Source organism: Lonchura striata, chromosome 11 (genome assembly GCF_050655825.1).
Source record: "Lonchura striata isolate lonStrDom1 chromosome 11, ASM5065582v1, whole genome shotgun sequence".
Classification (NCBI taxonomy): domain Eukaryota; kingdom Metazoa; phylum Chordata; class Aves; order Passeriformes; family Estrildidae; genus Lonchura; species Lonchura striata.
This window is the reverse complement of record NC_140713.1, coordinates 20344165-20366349: the sequence shown is the minus strand read 5'-3', so window position 1 is coordinate 20366349 and position 22185 is coordinate 20344165. Positions and strand designations below refer to the sequence as shown.

The following is a 22185-nucleotide window of genomic DNA, read 5'->3' as shown; positions in this document are numbered from 1 at the left end:
ATCTTCATCTCTTTGAGGTTGCAATTGTATTTGAAACCACAAATGTGTATCAGCATGTAATTTAATGCAGTTGCTGGCCCTGTGTTGGAGAGAATATAACTTCAGTGTGTGGGATTGCCTTATCTATTGCAACAATATTATTTCAGGCATTTATTAAGTTTCAGACTGGCAGGGGCCAGCATAAATCATATGTTGAAGTTGCTGTGTTCAGATAACTGTGCAGCTGAATTGAAAATCTGGGTTATGAGGAAAGGGAGAAATTATCAGGAAAAACAGCATCTTTATTTCAGAAGCTGCTATTTTAGGAGTTACTCCAGCATCCCATGCCATGCTGTGGAAGGCAATCAAGAACCCCATGCCTAGAGCAGACACTGGCATGTGTGAGCTGTGTGAGTTGGTGCACATGTGCCCAGCTTAGCCAGTGCATTGCTGCACCTGTGCAGCTCAGTTACAGGGAAAAACCTGGAGGTCTGAATTTTTGGAAATGGGGTAACTTTACTTTCAGATAGTTTTTAATTTTTTTTAACAATTGGAAGCACTGGTGTGTGATTATTGAATCTGCCTGGAACATCTGCTGGGCAATTTTGTTTTAATACAGCCTGTAGATGCTCTTAAATGAAAATGTATAGATTATACAATATAAACCTGGTCCTACTGTTGGTATTAGTGACTTGCTATTAGAGTCCAATTAAAGTCAGCACATACTGTAAGGGATAGTGGTGATCCTATCCTCAGTGACTGGACTGGCAATGCCAGGGATTTAGAAAAATGAAAAGGACAAGTTTTTCTATTTACTTTGCTGCACTATTGCTATTTCTTAATTTTCAAGGCGTCTTTCAAGACTACTGCTTTCCCTCATAGGTGCAAGATGCCTATATATCTTTTTAAAACCAATAAAAATATCATCTCAGCTTTACAGAAAATACTGAACTGGAGCCAAAATGACAGCTAGTGTGATGCAGGAATATTCTTGGAAGCATTATTTATGCTCAGCATGAAGGACTGAAACACACAGACTTTTACAGACATGCAGATAGGCTTTGTATCAGAGCTAGACACTTAAGAAATTAAAATACTTTCTTGGTTTCTTCAAAATGAACTGAGGATTCAGATTCCAAACAACACAGTTAGTCTTTCAATATAGAATAGTGAAGCCAGTATTAGGAACAAAGTGGTAATGCCTGAGAGAGAGAAATCCCTCTTAGTCTAGGCCTGGAATCTTGCAAATGCTTATCTGTGCAATTAAGTTTAAGTATTTGCTGGAAAAGTAAAAAGTGAGAAGCTTAAACTTCAGGTGTCTGCATTTTACTGTTGTTTAAACTAATTTCTGCATTTATAGTTAAGACTGAGGAAAAACCAGTCAACTGAAAGATGGAAAATACTCAAAATTTTTTTTTTTTTTTTTTTTTCCACTCAGGCTATGATAGAAGATGTAATTCTCTAGATGGAAACTAGGAAGAGGATTTTGCTGGTAAGTACATGAAACCTGCTTTTGTTCCTTGCTGCTTGAACCTGTGTAGCAAGGCAGAAGCAAGAAGGGAGTGAAGCACACTGAGGGACACACTGAAGGACTTGAGCTACACTGAAGTGCTGTAAACAATCCTTATTTGCTGCCAGCCATTATAAAATGTCACAGATCAATTCAATTCAGTTCAATTCAGGAAGAACTTTGCTTTTTATAAGGAATAGTCTTGATTACAACTAACTGTAAAGGTCTGCCAGCTAGTACATGAGCTCCTATGCCAATGCTGCAGGGTATCTCCAGAAGTTTTCAGTTTTGTTGGCTTGTGAATGGAATGAACTCATCCATGACCAGCTCTAATGCTGCTGATGACCAGACAGCTGGTATTTCACTTTTTTCCTCCATGTTTTTATTTCTATCCCAACAGTCTCCAAGGAAATTTGGTAAAAGCAGATTATGTGGCATAGTAGCTGAAAGCGTAGAATCCATCCTTAGCCCACAGTCCTTATAAATATCTAATAGAAATGATTATTTGGCATTACATGGTTATTTTGACACAATACTGACAGATACAAATTGTATTCAGGTGTACAAAAGTTTGAATTTTTAATGCAGAGCTGTCACTGTAAATCAAGCTGCTGGTCAGTCACGTATCCAGCAATGAACAGAAAATACAGTTTGGATTTTTTGTCCACAAAAAATCCAAAAAAATTGTGGAGTAGTCACACTGTGAATATTCTCAATTCCCAGTCTTTCAGCATCTGAGAAACTAACTCAGTTTTTTAGAAACAACAGGGACTGAACTTTGCTATCCCAGAAGGCTACAGGTGCCAAAGTGTTCTTTTGTTTCTGTAGCAAAATTAAGTTACTGGGGAAGAGTGTGCCAAGCTGAAAGTACTCCAAGTGAAGTTTGGGGTGTCTAGGGGCTCCAGGGCTGTGCCTGTCCATTTCCTCCTCTTTTGATAGTTCTGCAGTGGGCAATCAGCTGGCAACATCCTTGTATAAAATAAAATTAAAACCATTATCGCTGTTATTTTGTAAAAAACATCTTTCCCTTCCCTGTTTGAAATTTGGCTTTAGCTTTATTAAAATAAAAAGGTGAAAATGAAGGAAAACAGAATAAAATTAATTATTCTTGTTAGGTTATCAACAAAACTGTAGGAAGGACTTACCTTTCTTCACCTGAAAAACATCTTGCAGCAAGCATATGACGTGGAGTGGAGATTGGGAAATGTCTTTCTCTGACTGTTTATATGGTTTTGTTATTCTCTTCTGTTACCTCCCTGCATCCAAATATCATAATTTTTTTTTGGTGGCTTTTTTTCCCTATGAGTTTTGAGTGTATTTTCCCATTTTTTGCCCATGGTGTGAGGAATTTCCAGCTCAAATCCTCTAGATGGTGCCACAGCCCCAGCACACGGAGGTAACTCAATGTAAGTTTTGTGCCTTGCTTGATGAAATCCCAGTTCAGTCAGGTACTGTACAAAAGGATTAATGATTTGAGCAGTGATACAGTTTGCAGGTTTATAAAGGGAGGAATCAGCATAGGTGGGTTACTTATCCTCAGCTAGGTAAAAATAGTTTGGGTTTTTTTTGTTGTTGTTGTTTGTTTGTGTTTTGTTGTTTTTTTTTTTAATAAATACAGAAACCTTGCAAGGACTGTTGTGTGGTCAAGTTTCCCCCTCCTTTCTCGAGTGCTGCCAAAGGCAGGGGTGACCAGCTGTGGCCTGTTTTGCTGAATAAGTGACCCCAATGAGCCTCTTAAAGCTCCCAGCAGATGTTTCTGCTTTTCTGTGCTAATGGGAACTTCACCAACCATTTTCTTTTCCTTCTGAGAGCAGATGTAAGTACATGAATATCTCTTTCTTGTATCAAGAGCAAATTGATAGTAACATTGCTTCAGCTGTAAGGCAGAAGCTGTAGAGACACTCACTTTATTTGGTAATTGCACAAAGCTTATACAGAGCTTCATCAAAACTAATTTTTTATGTTCTGCTAGCTTTTCTTGCAAAATCTGAATTGTGAACACATTATTACCTGGGCTTTTAAACCATCCACTCAGGGGCTTTTGACTGGTGTGTGAATCTGCTCCAATCCTTTTGCCTGATCACCTCTAAAGCAGCCACTCCTCTGCTGCTCTGGTTGTTCTGGTGGGTGAAGTTCAGTGGGAACAGGCAGGTCAGCTCAGCTGTTGTATTCTTGAGTTTTTGGTGGCCTAATATGAAGTGTTGTGTTCTCTGCTGTACAGCACAAAGAGCTGTGCATCCAGGGGAGGATGCTGGGCCACAAGTGCTGAAGTTCCACAGCCCTGCTTTGACAGGAACTGAAGCAGGGAGAGTTTAAAGAGTGACTCTGCTGATGCCTGAATCGTATTGAGATTAGGACTTGATGCTGACAGCAAGGGCTGTGTTTGTGATAACTTGCATAGAAACAGTGGGCACCAAAGTGTGGAAACAAAGGCATAATCTGGAAGAGGCACCAACTCTCCTGCCTCAGTTACAGCTGAGCCTTTTGTTTAGCTCGTGGGTATGGACTGTGTCCTTTGTAAGGACAAGAAAGGACTTGACCATCTTTGTAAGACATCTGTCTGTAAAAGGTGTTATCAGGCCATAATAAAGGAACCTGAACCACAGGACTGCATTTTAAAATGTCATTTCACTTGGATAATTGCATCCTTTCTGGTGTATGTTGATACCTGTGTTTTAGATTCTTTGCAAATCTGGAAAAAAAAAATCAATCAAAATCTTCCAAATTAAATATTTAAGGTGCTCTTTGTGCTTCTGTTTTATGAGATGAAACAGTGGTGTCCTCTTCATTTGACACTATTAAAATATCTGTAATATATTTCATAGAGAGTTTACTTACTGGTCAGATTTGATTTTGGGTAGCAGCAGTCTGTACAAAGCTGAGCTATAGTTTTTTTTAGATGCTGCAGTAGTGATTCTGAAGTGACAGCAGCCAAAGTTCAGTTTTTTACTTCCTGTCTTAGATCAATTTGATGATATTTGCCCTCTTTAGAGTACAGCTGTCTTTCTCTCCAAAAGGAGTGCCCAGAGCCCAGCTAGAAATTAATCTGGTAACTGTTGCAAAAGACAATAAAATATGTTTATTTATAAATACATCAGCAACAAAAGGAGAATCTCCTTCTTTTATTGGATGAGAGGGGAAACACAGTGATAAAGGATAAGGAAAAGGCTGAAGTACTTATTTCCTTCTTTGCCTCAGTCTTTACTGGTAACACCGTTGTTCTCCCGGACCTCAGTCTTGAGGAGCAGAATGGAAGCCCCATAATTCAAGGGGAGGTGACCTCCCAGCATGTAAGCACACACAGGTCTGTGGGGTGGATGGGATTGTCCCCAGGGATACTGAGGAAGCTGATGGAAGAACTCACTGAGTCACTGTCAATCATATATCAGCAATCCTGGGGAGGTCCTAAGTTGACTGGAGGTTGGTAAATGTGATACCCACCTAGAAGGATGAGCAGGAAGAAGGATTCAGGAAACTACAGGTGTGTTGAGCTGGCTGCAGTGCTGGGGAAGCTCATGGAGCAGCTCATCCCAAGTGCCATCACACAGCAGGTACAGGACACCAGGGCATCAGGCCCAGCCAGCACATGTTTAGGACGTGTCCTGCTTGCCAGCTGATCCCTTCCTGTGACAGGGTGACCTGTTTAGGGGGTTGTCTTCCCAGGGAGGTGGTAGAATCACCATCTCTGGATGTGTTTAAAAAAAGACTGGACATGGCACTTGGTGCTATAGTCTGGTTGAGGTGTTAGGGCATAGGTTGGACTTGATGATATTAAAGGTCTCTTCCAACCTCATTATTCTGTGATTCTGTGATTCTGTGACTTTAGGAAAGCCTTTGATATCATTCCCTCAGCACTCCCATGGGAAGATGGATGTCCATGGCTTGGACAGGTGCACTCTTTGCTGGCTGCATGGTCAGGCCCTGAGAGGGGTGGTGAACTGGGGCCAGTTTGGTTTAATGTCCGTGTGAGTGACAGAAGAATCCAGTGCAGCCTCAGGCAATGCAGAAGGACACCAAGCTGGGTGGGAGTGCTGGTCTGCTGGAGGGCAGGAAGGCTCTGCAGAGGAATCTGGGCAGGCTGGACTGATGGACAGGAGGTTCAGCAAAATGAAGTGGTGGATCCTGCCTTTAGGTCACAGCAACCCCCTGCAGGGCTACAGGTGGGGACAGAGTGGCTGCAAAGTGAGCCAGTGGAAAAAATTCTAAAAAACGTGCTCTACCATAGGAACTGTAAAGTTTGCCAATGTACTTTTTACACTGCTGAGTCATTTCAGCTTGTAAGAACCTAAGACAAAACCACAGGTTTCTGTGACCTCTTCTGGGTATAAGTGTGCATAAGCACTTTCAAAAGTTTAACAAAGATAACCAGAACTCAGACAGTTCCCTGCCAACGACGAGATAAAGTAAAACTGCTTGGATTAATGTCTTGTGTATCTGTAGTGTAGTGGCTAACCTTGGGATGCTATAGATTCTCACAGAAGGTGGGGTTGAAGCACTTAAGAACAGCCTTTTCCCCCTCTTTGTGGTGTCCAAATGTGAAATACAAGTATTAGACTGGCTGGCTGTAGTTGCCACCTTGGGAACAAGGATTGATGCAACTGGACTCTTGGCAATTTGTGTCTTTGTATGTAGTCATTAAAAGCCTGCACTACAAGAGATGGGGAGCAAGAGAATTAGGATGAAACTTATTATTGGCATTTTTTGGATAATGAGAACTGTATTTCTCATTACTTTAATGTTCTCTATCATCTTTGATGAAAGAAATTAAACTACTGTCCAAAAATGTAAACTGTAGTTTGATGATTCAATACTCTTTTTTTATTTATTCGCCTTAGTTTGGCCAGAAGTTCCAAAATATCATAAAGAGTCAGTCAAAAGAAGTCTGAAAACACCACAGCAAATGTACATACATGTACATACATGCATAATTAGATATCATGAGATTTCTTCATCACTACCAATACCACCTCTAGGGTGTTGTCACAGGCCCCCAGCCAGGTAATAATTAGCATTGATTCCATGGTTCTCAGAAGGCTGATCCATCACTTTATTATACTGTACTCATTAAAAACCCATCACCCTTACAGACAGTCATGATACAGGTGAACCCAATTGGTCCTTGAATCCAAAACCATCACCACTGGCCACCCTTTGGTAAACAAACCAACACAACACATTCCACAAGTGCACAGCAACAGGTGCAGCAAGTCAGCAAGTGAAGGTAGGAATTGTTTCTCATTCTTTTGCCTGATCTTCTCACAGCCTTCCCCAGAACAATGCCTGGGAAAGTCGTGCATTGGTTTTTGTGGCCCGAGAGCTGCTGCCACATCCAGTTACTGTGCTTGGAGCAATTTTGATATTTGGAGTTTTTGAAGTATAAACAAAGTTTGCAAAGTTAATTGTGAGAGTTCCTGGGACCATTGCTCATAGAACAGAGATTTAAAACAGCATATGAGGCAGAATAAGTTTTAGTTTGCGTTCACTGTTTTTCCAAGAGAATCACATTTCCTATTTTTTAAGAAAAGTGAGTGCAGTTGTAGAATTTATTTTACATCAGTAATCTCTTTGGACAGCCTCTCTATACATGACATTCCCTAAATGATGCCCCTTGAGTGTGGCAGGGAAATTCTGTAATCAATAACTCCCAGACGAGGTTATTTGAGAGCCAAGGGAAGAAGAATTCTTGGTAGCGACACTTGTTTTGAGATTCACATCACTGCTTGTCAGCCAGGACTCAAGTTGCTGTAAACTTTCAGTCCAGTGTGAAAACTGGGGGAGGGTTGTGGTTATTATAATAATTGGAGCTAGTGCAAGCAGAGGCTTGTTCTTTTGCTTTGTTGTTTAGTATTTATACTGTTTATTATTTATACTTTGTTGTTTAGTATTTATACTGTTTTTAACTTTGTCTGGGTCCAAAACCAGAAATAAATGCAGTAAGAAATCAGGAAATATTGACAGGTGGTTTGTGGCCATTGTAAAACTCTTTAGGAGGAGTCAGGATTTGCACTGGAGGGAATTGTTCTATAATCCAGTGTTACAGCCTCACCAGTTACGTTCTTCCAGCGTGTGTCCCTGTAACTTAATGAGCCTTGAAATACTTCAGTCACCTTGTTTAGCTCCCTGCCAGTGACCAGCAAAATGCTATTTTCAGTTCACTCTTCCTACAACTGAAAGCTTAGAAAACTCCCAGCAGAGCGGTGGTTCTAAGGGGACACTGCAGTGGCGTCAAAGCAGCTTCCTGTGACGAATTTCTGTAGTGCTCTTGGAACAGGCAAGCTCTGCAGCCAAGGTAAATATGTGACTTTGACATCATTAGAGTGGAACCAGAAGCCAGAGTGAAATACTGCACATGATCTTGCATGTGGTGGAAATGTCTCTGTGAGATTGAAGGTGGATATTAAAATACAGCCAGTGGCACATAGTTTCCAGGTATCCAACACACAAATATGGGTCCATGCTCTCTAAACACAGCAGGTATAGCTCATCAGTCATGTTTGGTGGGATTCTGTCTTCTCCTTCAAGTGGATGCTTCATTACATCATCAATAGCAGTGATCCATGAGGTGAGGGTAGGAGCTGCTGCCAAGTACCACATGTTGAAGGCACTTTTCATCTAATCCTTCCCCCCTCCTTTTCCTATGGCATTTATGTTAATTTCTCCATTTCTTGAATTTAAGTTTTCACAAGGGCTTACTGAGTAGGGGGAATTATTTTGTTTCTTTTGGGCAGGTCTCATCTCCTTTATAAATTGGCTTTTCCAAAGGTGCTGGTTATGGAGTGCCTGAGTAGCTCACAGTCAGGGTTTGTATATTCTGATACCCCTTGAGCTCAGGGGAAGTGAAATAGGAAACTGAAGCATCAGAAAGTGATGTCCTTCCTTTTATTGTAACATCCTATTATTTTTCCTGGATTTAAGGCAACATCCAACTCTTTTTATTTGAGGCAGGTTTCTCATCTTCCCAGTGGTTGTTTTAAACTTATGTTGCACTTATGTTATGTGGCTGTTTCAAAGCTCTCTTTTTGCTGCTGTTTAATTTGACCTATTAAATATTTAAGTATTTTTTTAGAGATGTTTTCTCATCTCATCTCCTGAAATTGCACATGAATGAAAATGCAAAACTGTTGCCAGCTTCCTTACGTACAGCAGCTATTATAAGAAAACAGTTCAGTAGCAATTCACTGTTAAACTGTTATCACAATTTCTAAGTGATAATGCAGAGTGCTGGTATTTACAGGTTTTCAGGCTGTGATTCTCTTGATCAAAGAAATGATCTCTGCTGTGTTATGAGTGTGGTGTTTGACAGCATTTGTTACAGGGTCTTCTTCCTCGTCTCTGACAAATGATTGTGAGCCCCTTCAGCTTGTGTAGCCCAAGGGTTTACACTGAATAAACTCTGCTTGGAGATTCTCATATCAGTATAATTACATCTTAGGTTCTAGACTGAAAATCCCTTTAAAAATAATGCTAGTGATGATTGCCAAACAAATTTTGGAGGGAAACCTGAGAGGATCTTTCTTTTACATCTAAATTCCAATAAAATTTTACTGTTGATGCCAGACTGAGCTCATTGGACATAAGGAGAGTTTTGGTGCAGGTGGGATGCAATTCAGGCAAGTGGAATGTAGCTGTTAGTCAAGACAAGTTTAGTTATTTTAAAAATAGAAATTTTTAAAAATCAAGTATAGTTTTGGTCTGTCACCCTGATTCTTAAGATTTTCTAAAGCCTTCTGAGTTTATATTCTATTGGAGAACTTTTCCACACAATTTCTGTAAACAACATATTGTTTACATTCTTTTATGGGGGTGGAGAAATTTAATGTACTAGTGGTTTGTCCAATGTCTTTGGAGAGGTGGCCCATTCACTCTCCAATCCAATGTCACCTTTGGGAAAGTATAAAAGTCGGAGTCAGAAAATAAACTTTCTTCTTTACCTTACAAATAGCAGGTAGCTCGCATCGTGCTTTCACGTGTCCTATAGCAACATTGGTCTTTAGTTTTGTCAGAGGGATGTGACTTTATTTAGGAAGTCAGCTTTTCACTCTCTACTGGTGAGCTCCTTTTCTAATGTTTATTCTCATCTTCTCCTAGGTCTCAATCTAGGGAACTTTATTTTCTTTTCAGCTCTCAGTCATACAATGGTTTGACTGTGCTGACTTCACTGGTTGTAATTCTGAGTGAGTGGTGGGAATTGGCTTCAAGGGCTGCCAGGTGTATGCTGAAACACCATCTCAGGCAGTGATCCTGGGCCGTGCTGAGCTGGCTGTCCTCAGTGCCAGCTGAAATCTGTGCAGCTCAGGTTATTTAAAATGTTTGGTGCTGCACCCTGAGTGAGACATCCTGTGAAGTATTATTTCTCACTCTGCTTCTGGTGGTGCAGCAATCCCTGTGCATGACAGGATTTTCCTGAGCAGCGGGACAGTTGGTGGCTTTGATGCATTAGAGGTGATGTTTAAATAGCACATACTGGTGAGGCCATATTGACATAGTGTGGAGCCATGAGAAGGTGAGTCTAAATTCCATGCCTGACACATGTAAGGAAGCAAGAGGAGTAGTTGGGCCCCCAAGTCAGTTCCCTGTCATGATCCCTCCATGTGCACATACACACACTCTGCCCCACTGCTCAAAGTTTTTTTCCTCATGTGTAATTTTAAAGGGAGTTTCTTCACCTCTTTCACCCAGAATTACACACAGCCCTGGTAAATTTTCTGTGACACAACTACACCACGCCTCTCATGTCTTCTATGCACTTGACTCCTTGACTGATAACGTGATGAAGGAGGAACAGATAAGTGGTTCTGAGAAAAAACATGTCCTGGACATTTTTTACTGGAAATCATAGAATTTCTGGGAGACAACTGAATCATGCTGTTAGTGTTTAGAAACACACATAACCACAGGATATGATTATCTGCAGGTGCTTTTATTGAGAGCTCTGGGAATCAGGGGTACAGACCCAAATCCGACTCCGACGCGGCTTTCGAGCTCAACGTATTTTGTATTTTATCATTACATAACACACATATTAATTATTAAACTTATGTTGTTCTATTGTATACATTGACATGAGTTTCTTGTGACTTTTCTTAGGTCACTGACCAGAGTTTCTCATGATTTTTCTTATGATTAAACAGTAATTATATTTAATTACTAAACAATCATCACATCTAACAATTATATCAATTATCATGTACTAGCTACACGGTGCGGTTCTAGCAAGTACGAGTTCTCCATGTGCTTAGGGTGTTTATTTTTCCAGGGCCTACTAAGTTTATTTTTCCTTTTAACCCTTAATCCCCATGATTTTAAAACCCTTTTACTATCAATGCTGTGGTTCTTGCATTTGGGAAAGTGCTTTTATATAGCATTAGAAAAGGAGCCCTTTGGGGTGCCTGTTAATGAATAACTGAAACACTTGATTAATCTTCATCATTGGTCACAAGCACCTTTTACTTTGCATTTAATCAGCCCATTGTGCACAGAGATGTAGCTCTATTTCTGGTCTAGTTCTGTGCTAAAATGAACACTGCAGCAAGGCACAAATGTCTTAACAATTTTAACCACATACCAGGCTTTCTAGGAAGTGTGCATAAGAATTACAATTCTAAACTATTCAGAAATAATCAGTTGACCATTCTGGTAAAGAAAATAACTTTGAAGGAAGCCTGGACTTTCTTGTGCAGCCTTTGAAATCCCAGCTGGGCCTGAATGGTTGTTCACAAAAAGCCAGTCAAGGCTACAGATTGAAGTTCCAAAGGTTGGAGAAGCGGAGAATCTCTATCAGACTGGCTTCAAAGTCTCTTAGGAAAAGCTATAATAATTGACTTGGGAGATTATTAAGTACATCTGCTGTCACTGTTTAGGGTGTTTTCATGCTCAAATTTCAGAGAAAAGCATTTTTTTGGAGCTACCCAATGTATACTTCTCCCTTGAAACACATTTTGTGATTTCATTGGCAAAAGAGGTACTGAGCAAAGTTGTTTGGGCCAGACAAGTTTTATAGTACCTGTGAGGCTGAAATCCCAGGCTCCTTTCTTTGCATTGTCTCAATTCTCTTCCCATTCAAATCAAAAGCAAAACTATAATTTTAATGGGAGCACATCTGCTTTTTGAGAGCTGGTACAAGTGTCCTTTCCAGGAAAATAGCAAACTGATGTAAATATTTATAAGTGCCTGAGGAGAACTGGGTATTATATGGTGAAGGTGAAGCAAAGGTGGGCACTGTTTGCTAATGCATGCAGAAATACTTTGGTCAGTACCTAATCCTGAAATCTGCCTTCAGTTTGAAGTCTGGATGGAATATGAGCACTTCCATGGTGGATCAGAGATGTGATTATTCAAGACGAGTGTCTTGTGTCTGAAAATACTCAGTACATTGTGTTTTTACAGACAGGTGAGGGGCTCTTTGCCATATAAACTTGAAAAAGAAAGTTTCATTTTTTCTGGGCTAAGAGTTCACCGTGTGTTGGGGATCTTCAGCTCCTTAACCTCATGAAGAACCAGAAGGTCTTGGCCCCTTAACGATGTGTTCTGTGATCTTGAGCAAATCACTTCTTGTGCCTCTGCCTCCCCTCCCACTCTCTCCTGTCTCTTTTCCAGAGCTCAGACCTTCCATGTGCTTGCTCAGTCTCTGCTGCAACAGGGCCCTGATCTCTGCTGGGGCCCCTAAATGCGAGTGCTGTGCAAAAGTAAAAATAATCCTTCTCACAAACAGGGATGCAGCCTGGGGAATTCAAAAGGGCAGAAGAACGAGTCAGTTTTCATGGACTCCTTTAAAAGTCAAAGCTTTGTGCTCAGATGCTTAAGGCAATTTTCTGAGCAACAGGCAATCCTGTTGCTGTTGGCTTCAGTGATGTAGGACAGCAGAACAGACTCCAGAAATCTTCCATTGTATCTGTCTACCCTTTTACATGTCACAAGGGAGATTTTTTAGTGCAAGAGATTGAGCTTCAGATAAGATTACATGCTGTAATTATCAGTGGGATTTATTTGTTCAGTTCTTTCACCCCTAAGTGGAAAAATGCATGTACATCCCTTAAGAAAAGGGAAGTGTGTGCATTTTTCTACTCTAAGCCTTAAAGTTGACATGTAAGTATGGATGGGCAAAAATACAAATAAAGTTATTTATAAAGGAAATATTTCTATTTTTCTCTGTACCTAATATGAGTACAGAATAGAGTTATAGAGTGGCTGTAAAGTTTGGAGGTTTTTTAGCTGTAAATGTAGACTAAATTAAACTGATAGTTTTGATTAAATTTCAATTATCTGTGGTATTACACCCCCTTAAAAACCACCGGAGAGACTCAAATTGCATTTTAAATCTAGTATTGTAATTAATGGTATCTACATTTATTATTGTAGTAACTGCACTTTAATGACTGTGTTCAGTACTAAACAAAACTACCAAATCTAAACAGTTCTTAAGAGCATGTTGATTTCAGCTATATTTTATTCCATTGGTCATCCACTTAGGTGAACTTGGATACTAAAATTAAGCTTTAAAAGCTAATAGGAGAAAGTGTAAAAGTTGCACAAAAAAAGTTGCACTTTCCCTTGAAGTTAAGTACAAATTTTCAGGTGGAGACTTCTGATCTTATCTGCCACTCCTGTGTCTATGGTTCTGCTGTACTTCCCCTGCTAACCAATGTACCTTGAAGACTTTCATGTGTGTTTTCATATGGTATCCCAGGAAGAGAGCATAAGGAAGTGGCAAAAGGCAATATTTTACCAAATTTAGCCAGGAAGGCCAGCTTTTCTGCAGGAATATTAGATTGGCTGTAGCCCCTGAGCTGAGACTGAATTCCCATGTTAATTCTATGGGTTATTTCCACAGAAAGGACACTGTCCCAAATGGGAAGCTGAAAAGCATTTTGGCGTTCCATGTACTAAGCTACTGGAGAGGTTCTCTGCGTGATTTGGTTCCAGCCAAGCTACATCCACATCCTGACCCTTCAGTTTGATGCTGTCCTCTCCTGCAGGTGCAAACCAAGCTGTCACAGGGGCTCAGATGTGCTTTCCCTCAGGATATTCCCTGTGGTTGTAATCAGCCACTTTAGGATTCTCTTTGCTGTGTTGACCATGCTGTGCTCTGTAAAGGGGCTGGCACGGGGGGGGGGGGGAGGATCTAACTAAAGGTTTTGGAGTAATTTCTGCAGAACCATATTGATTTCATCTCTATTAAATTCATGGAGTTTTCCCATAAGGGCTTTTTAATTTAACTGTTGCTAAAAAATGCTGCACAAATTACCTGGCAGGAATGCTGTGGAGTTATAAGCCCTTTAGGCAGTCCCTTAAAGGCAAAGCAGTAAAGTTGGGTGAACTATTCCCAGCCAAGAGGGTTGGGTTTTCTTTATTTATTTATTCATTTATTTATTACCACTCTGTCTGTTCACAGATTACTGACAAACAGCCACTGATTCTTTATGAATTTGTTCATTATCCCAAATTATTCAGTGCCTGGTTTATGCAATGCAGTTTTAGCTTATAGGGCTGCTGGCAGGCTGATCCACAAGTATTGTTTGAATACCACTGTTTGTAATTCCTACAGAAAAGCCCTATAAAACTCAATAGAGGCCTGGTGTTTTATTTCTGGGTACATCTATAAAACTTAGCAGAAAATTATATCCTTACCATAAAATTCTACAGCTTGGTTTAAACTAGTTATAATTTTCTACTGATTTCTGTGGTTTTAGTAGCATTTATTTTAAAAAAAGCATTTTGCATTGTTGTTACTCTCAAATTCTTGTATTTTGTGAGAGCAGAGAGGGTTGATAATATGGATGTAAATCTTTGGGAACTGACCTCGTTTACACTTGAGTTCATTTGGTTACATTGCAGTTATACTGATGCCTGTTATAAGACACTTTTTTTGGGGTACAAATGATTATCAGGCCTTACTTGCTTCTGCCTCTCCTTAATCCTAAATGAAAGATGAGGTATATTAAAAAAACCCTGTCTAATATGGAAGTACATTAGATTTCTCTGTTCTTTGGATGGAATTTAATGCCCATGTTTCTGATCGCTCCTCAAGGAATGAGATTTCATTAGAATCAGGCTCTACTCAGATTCCAAGAAGTCCCTCAGCTTAAAAAGTGTTTCCTTGGGTCCAGACACGCACCTTTGAAGGTGGTGATGCATGACTCTGCTAGAGACTGAGAGCTGTTTCCCTGGGATAAGTAGCTTTGGCCATTTGCTTGAATTAATTGAAGATATAAAATTCTTTTCTGATAGGTTGCTGTTGGCTTTGATTTGCTATATTTATGTTGGTTTTAAGCATGTTCCCTGCTGGCTTTGTCTGGTGTAACAAGGAAAGGTAGAAGTCCATGGAGAAGGAATTAATCCTCTGATATGTTTGGTAGACTGTTACAAATCTTTAATTTGCAAATGTGCATAAGGAACCAGAGATTTATGCAACAGAGTGTGCAGAATCTGCTTTTCATGTTGCAATAGTGTTATCAGGGATCTCATTAACTCCTAGGGCTGTTCAGGGAGTGGTTGAAGGCAACCTCCCTGCAAGCACTGCCCCTGTGGCAGCCTGGGTCACACCTGTGTTATTTGACTTGTGCTTTGCAGCCACACGGCTGCTGATGTCCCTGGTGAGAAGGGTGGATTGTAGGTTTTGTGCTCTTTTGGAACTTGCCAGTGTTTCTTTCATCCTCCCTGAAATACTGACTTCCAGTGGCCTATGGAATGGAAGTAGGGTGTTCATTTACCTGTGAACTCCATTATTCTGGAACATGATGTCTTTAGCTAGTCAGATGTAAAAAGATTTAAAACATCTCTAGATGACATTTCTAGAATGCGTTGGTGTTTCTGTAAGACATAATAAAATATTCAGTGTTTGAACAGATGGATATAGCCACAATCCTTCTGAAGATGTTATTTTAAGGATGTGGATTATACTGGATTAATAGGCCAGTAGCTTGGCAGAATGCAGCTTTTTGGTGTTTCAACTTGTAGAGCTAGTTATAATTTCCAATGAATTAGCTGTACATTGCACCAGTTAAAAAAGATTATAATTGACTTTTTAAATATGGAATTTTTTTTCCTTTAATGAAAATTCTATTTCTAGACGATTCTAAGAACTTTAATTCTTTTAACTGCCAAACTTTCCTCTGGGCTAGACTTTGACAGATACTTTATGATTATCAGGTTAACATGCAATGGATAAAGGATAGTGAGAGGCTATGGAAGAGAAAGCTTTAGTTAGTGGATATCAGTTTTTACTAGTGGGCTGTGTTTGCTCTACCAGAAGACTTTAAAATCTTGACACATGTCAAAAAAAGTATTACTGACCATGATAAATTTTATGGTCTTTAAATGTAATATTTAGCAATGCTGGAATCCTGCAGAAGTTAATGGTATCTTGTTCACTGATAAGGAATAAAGGTTAATCTGTGACCTCCAGTAACCCATACTGCAACAGATCTCAGTAATGGTGTTTATTTCCTGATTTAGATTTGGAAACTGGCCCATGTTGCCATGAGTTCCTCTCCAAAATGAGCCTGAATTGAGCCATAGAAAATTCACTAAAACAGACAGGGGTCCTCCTGTCCATCACGAATTCTCTTTTATACCTTGCTCCTCCTGTCCATCAGAATTCTCTTTTATACCTTGCATGGGGATAACTGCAGCTGGTGTAGGGATGGTGCTCACATTCTGGAGCACTGTTTCAAATGTGCATGTGCTCCTTGAATCCACAGTGTCTAAGTGCTCACCAGCTGTAATGTGCACCTGTATTGTTTTTTGGTAATCTGGTATATCAGATACATAGTAATAATAATAAAATTCTAATAAAAAGATAGTACATTTTCCTGTCACATGGTTATGAGAACTTTCCTTAATTCAGATATCATATTAAAATATTTTCAGGAATACCAGTTCTAGAAGAAAGTAGACATGGCTCATTTACATGGTTGTACATAAAATAAAGTTTTACTGTGTAGTTAATGCTTCTCGAATTTAGTGTATATTACCTTGGGAAGATTGGTTAGATATTGAGAGAAAACCCATAAAAAGACTTAATCTTAGATATTAGTCTCTTGAGATCAGAATATAATGCTGGATAGCCAAAAAATGGAATGATAAAAATGTTGACATAATTCAAGGAGAAACTATATTTTATTCTGTCAGTTAGCAAGGAATTTCCTGAATTTAATTTTTGTCTTTAGGACTGAGTAAATAAACATACCTATTTAAAATTTTTTTTTCTTACTTGAAGTGTTTACCAGGACTGAGGTGTTTTGTAGTTTATAATTGTGCCTGTGCTAAAATAGGTAATTGTATACCTGCACTTGAGCCACTTTGGTGAAATGTCTGGAAATAAGTTTGTGAGAGAAACTCATGTATTGCTGTCAGGGTGATATTTTATAATTTGTTTCCACAATATACTTGGAACTGCATCTATGCTACTGAGTGTCTCAGCTATCTCAACTTCAAGTGCCATGGATTTTTTTGAGGTTTTTGAGAAGTACACTATGACCTGTTGTTGAGTCAATCTGGCATTATTCAGTGTATATATCCTTCACTGCTCAAGTGGTACTTAAACTGCCCATGATAATGTACTAATTGAAGGATGTTTCATGTGTTCTCAGCAGAGAACTCATTCTCCAGTCTACAGGATTGTTCCAGAGCACCAGTTGGTGTGCTTAGCATGCTTTAAATGGGTGGTAGAGTGTATTGTTGTCAAGGGATTATTTGAAGTGAAGAACACAGCAAAACAAAGCATTTGCACTTTTTCCACTATTATTTTTTTTTTCAAATCCTTGGGAAAGATGATTTTCAATGTCCTTGCATGCTCTATAGCAACTTTATATGAGCTTTTTAGAATTTTTGTCAAATTAATATGCCTTTTATTATCAAATTGAAGTGTCTGGCCCATAGAGCATGTAAATGTGATGATAATGAGAATCTTAGTAAGATAACCATAAAACATCTAGAAACATTATAATATACATTAATAAAATGTACCATCCTCTGTACTGCCCACCTACCCCCTCTTTGTTCCACCTCACTATCAGGATAAAAAAAAAAATTAGTGCTTGCAAGCATCATGTAAAAGTATTCCTGAGTTGTGACTGGTGTTGCATAGCAGGAATTCCAGCAAGCACTGCCATCCTGTCACTCTGTCTGTGACAAGGAGCTTTCACAGGAATGGGCATTAGCACAGGCCAAACCCATCACATTTTAACAGCACATCTGCAGGAAGGCAACAAAAATTCCTGTCATTGTCTTGCTGTTTCTGGTGCTTTCCAGAAGCACTCCAGCAAGGCTTCTTGGGCTAGAATGTGCTGTCTAGAGCACCTTTCACTGGATCAGTTAGCTTGTGTTGTCTTGCATGAAAACACCCCTGCTGCTGCCTCTGGGCTCAGCATCACAAAAATGCAGGCTCCAGTGCTGGATCTGGTCGAATTCTTCTGGGAATCTCTGCCATGGGAAGGAAGTATTGTCCAGCTGGCATCTGTGTCTGATTTACATCAGTTGAGCCCACAGCACCTCACTCTTTTCTGGGACGCTTAAACTGATGGCCTATAATTTTGTTCTCTTAAAACATACCCCCACCCCCCTAAAAACACCCTCCAAAGCCAGGCAGCCGAAGCTTGGAGGTTTAATTCTTCTCTCAAAACTTCTGTGCTCAGCTCTGCTTTGGTTTCACTGCATTCCCCCCTGCTCTGTGCTGGGCTAAACAGGAAGATCAGGCCCTGTGTGTGTTCATTTGCTTTGTGATCTGATTTATGCTGCTTCCATCTATTGCTGACTTCAGCCTCTCATTGTGAGCCAGCACAGTTTGGGAAAGGCTTTCCCTGGCTTCAGCTGGTGGCAAAACAGCAACGGAGAAGCAGTTCCCGACATGAGTCCAGCACTTGCCTTTCCAGTCTTTACTGGAGTCTGAATTCTTCTTCTCCTTTCTTTCACTCATCCTTTTATGAGCCATAAAGGCCAATCTCAACAAATACTCACCATCATCTTGTCTAAAACCTGAGCTATTTTTCCTGCCTGCTGTACTTTTCATGTTTCATATGTTTTTTTTCTGAACAAAATGGGGATGGAGTAAGGTGTATTCTTTTGAAATTAAGCTGTATTCACCACTTAATTCCTAAATAACCATAACTGATTTATCCTGCACCTTTCAGTGTCATTTGTCTTTGCCTTATTCTTTACCCAGGTGGTTTTCTGTGCTGAGGAAACAAATTCCAAATGAGGGATACTGAGCTGATTCTACTGTCAATTTTCTCAACTCCATACTAGTGTAATTTCAGTATTTTACATTAATGAGATGTTCACCTAGAGTGGTGTTTCTGAGGATTTTCTACAGCAAGAAGCATAAAGAACCCTAACCCTGGAACTGATTGCCAAAGGACCCCATAAACTTCATTATGGAAATAATTTGTAAAAAGGGCCATTTTGTCATGGGAAGGATTAATTACCTAGTGCTAACAGATATCTGAGATTTCAGCTTTTATAACCAGCATTTGTGTATCCATCATGTAACAGAATCATGCTCCTGTTTTTAACAGACTAGAAAATGTGGAAGTATCTGGCAACTAGTAAATGAGTCACACGTTATTTCTATAAGATATCTGTCTCAGCTGACACCACCTCACTCAGAGTATAGTTCTGATGATGCTTCCTGAAGATGTGCTAAGCTTCTGAAAGTGCCTGTTCATAATGTGTCTTTTGTAGCTCTTCTGAGGTATTTTTAGAATTAATTTATGTACTCATGAATTTTGTCCTTTGGCAGTTGCCCTTCCTTCAGAAATATCAACTATTGAAATATTTGTAAGTTTGTGTGTCAGCGAAGTTCATACAATTCACTTAATTGCTGAAGGGAAAGTATATAGAAGATTTTCACTGGTTACTCCAGTGAGGAAATGTTTTTGTATTTCTGTTTAGGGTCAGTGTGTCAGACACTGAAGATACATAACCAAGGAAAGCTGAAGAGCTTAAAATCTAAGTTACCCTTATTGATGGTTTTCTTTATTTGATCTTTCCCTTGTCTTTGCTAATGGGGTCTACTAAAGATCTGTTACATCCTTAAGGCTGTGGATTAGGATTAGAAAACATTTCCTTAGTCACCAAAATAACGTTTATCCTTTTATTTATTCTGCTTAAAATATTTAATTCTTCTGAAATTTAAACCCATTTTCTTTGACAAGAGCAGTCCTGAGCTATGAGTAATCTTGTCCTCTTAATAACCACTCTGGCTTATTGGTTTTTGCTTATTCTTTCTCCTAAATGTTCTTTTGAAGGGTTGTTATCATCAAAGACTTGCTGTTTATCAGCTGATTCCATTTTTCTGGATATTTTGTGTAAAAAGACAAATCTCAGCCCTTTCTTCAGAGGGCTGAAGAAGCTGAGTTCATTATCAAGGTAACTCTCACTGGATATGTGAGCTCATGGCAGTTAGGAAAAATACTGCTTCGTGTCAGTCACATGAAAGATCCTTCCTTTTCCCACCTCTCAGCCTCTCAGGAAACATTCTGACCTTCTCAGACTGAACAAAGAAGTTCCCTGGGATACTGGAAAACTCTGACATGTTTAAAATGAAGTCTCAATGGAGAAGAATCTACCAAACACAAGAGACTTTATTGAGGCTTGTATTTCTTTAAGGAAGATGTTTTGTCATGTGTGTCTTCTCAAGAGAGAAAAACTGCACTTGCTGATTTTTCAGTGGCATTTCCTGTCCTCTTCCTACTTTTTTTTTGAAATGGACTCTATATTTGGAGAAAAAGGTACAGTCCAAAAAAAGATTGATCTGGGCCCAAATCCTGTGCTTTAGAGTGTGATTAAAGAGTTGCATTTCCCCAAACAGCCATGTCACAAGATGCCAAGTACAGAAGGCATTAATCACCTGCATCTTATCTCTAAGAAAAGACATCTTCAAAGCAGAAAGGAGGAGAGTTCTACCCTCTAGAGATAAATGGCATATCGTAAATAGCGAGAGGCACTCAGATACTGTGATTATGAGCTCTATAGAAATGCCTATAAATAATACTAGGAAGTGCCCAGATACTACAGCTTACTTATGAAAATAAATAAAGCACATAAAAATCTGACATGATGCAAGCTTCTCTCCCATATGAGGACACTTCACTTTTCTTTTCCACTTTCTATTCTGAGAGCAAGATCTGTCATGCAGGGACTAGGTCCTCATCCTTAACTTGCACTCTCTTGAGAAATAATAAAGAAAACACTGTGTAAAATAGCATAAAAGCATTGAGGTCAGGAAACTTTTAGAGGCATACTTAGCTGTGCATACTTTCCAAATTTTGAGTTTCAACAAAGAAAAGCGTAGCTGGGCAGAAACTTTTAGAATCTGAAATGTGAGAATATTTGAATGTGGACTCTGGGACGATAGAAGCAGATTTGGTGCTCACTTCAGTGGGAGTGAGGCAAAGATTTCACAAAGGTGCTCGTAGCAATAATGAATTTGCTTCTGGTGAACACACAGCTGCTGGAGAGCTGCACCAGCCACTCAGCAAGATCATTAGCTAAAAAAAAAAATTTGCATTGATTGGAATTGCTTCTTTTGTATGCTTTTTTTTTTTTTTTTTTTTTTTTTTTTTTTTTTTTTACCTAGACAGTTTTGAGCTGTTATAGTTCTGATTAGTTTTGCTTTCTCATCAATTGTTTTTTTATTAGTACTGTTCCCCAATAAGCTACAGGTAATTCTTGATATTGTTTATAGGATTAGCAGTTCAGAAACTCTGAAGTTTGTGTTGGTGAGGTCTCTGAGTTACCCTGCTCTGTGGTCAATGTTAGTGAGTGCTGCCAGTGGGGAAACATGGTTGCAATGTGGGTTTTGGAGACAAAAAAAGTACTGCAGTGAGCTGAATAATTTTAAAATTTGAAATATTATTTGAACAGACATTATTGTGTAAGCCTCAGTCAGTTTGGTGTGTTTCTAGAGGAGCATATACAAATCATGAGTGTCTCTCTTGTACAAAGACAAATGCTTTACAGGAAATTGCCACGGATTTCTTTCAGGTCTTAGCAAATCCTTTTATATCTCTCTTCTGATAATCCACTGTTTAATTAAAAAAAAATATTAATGGTGAATCATCATTTAGTATAGGGAATGAAAACTTGCTTTTATATCCTTAATTTTTTTTAATATGGTTGCTCATAAAGAAAGAACTAAGGAAATGGCCAGTGCACACATCCAATTTTGCTGGTGTTCTTGATTACGCACAGTGCACTGGAGCATCTTGTGGTGTGGAATTCCTCTTGGATAATGCTCTGGAGCATAATGAGAACATGTGTGTTCCATATAGGTATAAAAATTTTATTTTAAACTCACTGAGTTTTGGTTTTACACTTGCAGCTTCAAAGGCAATGAGTCCCTCAGTCAGGTTTTGAGGAAGACATTGCTGAGAAAATTAAATTTTTCTGTCTGTTGTTAATTATCTAGGCACAAGTTTAAAGTCTGTACGAGGTGTTTCTCTGTGGCAAAATTCCTGTGGGTTTCCTCTTTAGGATGTAGTGCTGAGCCCTGGCCATGCTGTGCAAAAGGAATTGCACACTCCAGGCAGTGAAAGGAACTGGGCACCTGAACTGTTTCGTCCCCTGGTGTAGTCTTGGCATCTCCTTCCCTTGGGTAAAAATTGAACAGAGGTGGAAAAATTTGAGCTTGGCAAGTAGTTAGAACAGGTTTATTTGTACCACTTTTTGTTTTTTTTTTCCCTAGAGTGATAAAATGA

General features: G+C 39.3%; 1 long non-coding RNA gene across 25 annotated transcripts in view; it reads left to right on the top strand.

Annotated features, from left to right (window-relative positions):
- The window catches only part of LOC110476338 (uncharacterized), a 524174-nt gene that overhangs the window by 157152 nt on the left and 344837 nt on the right, over nt 1–22185 (top strand). For 19 of the 25 annotated variants that reach the window (XR_014957961.1, XR_014957973.1, XR_014957966.1 and 16 more), the window contains exon 2: nt 1418–22185. This exon is cut by the window's right edge and continues 14322 nt beyond it. The exons of 1 other annotated variant lie outside the window; for it this stretch is intronic. This is a non-coding gene — a long non-coding RNA (uncharacterized LOC110476338). The remainder of the gene's footprint in view (nt 1–1417) is intronic. 5 more of the 25 variants (XR_014957963.1, XR_014957954.1, XR_014957972.1 and 2 more) reach the window with 3 other exon arrangements.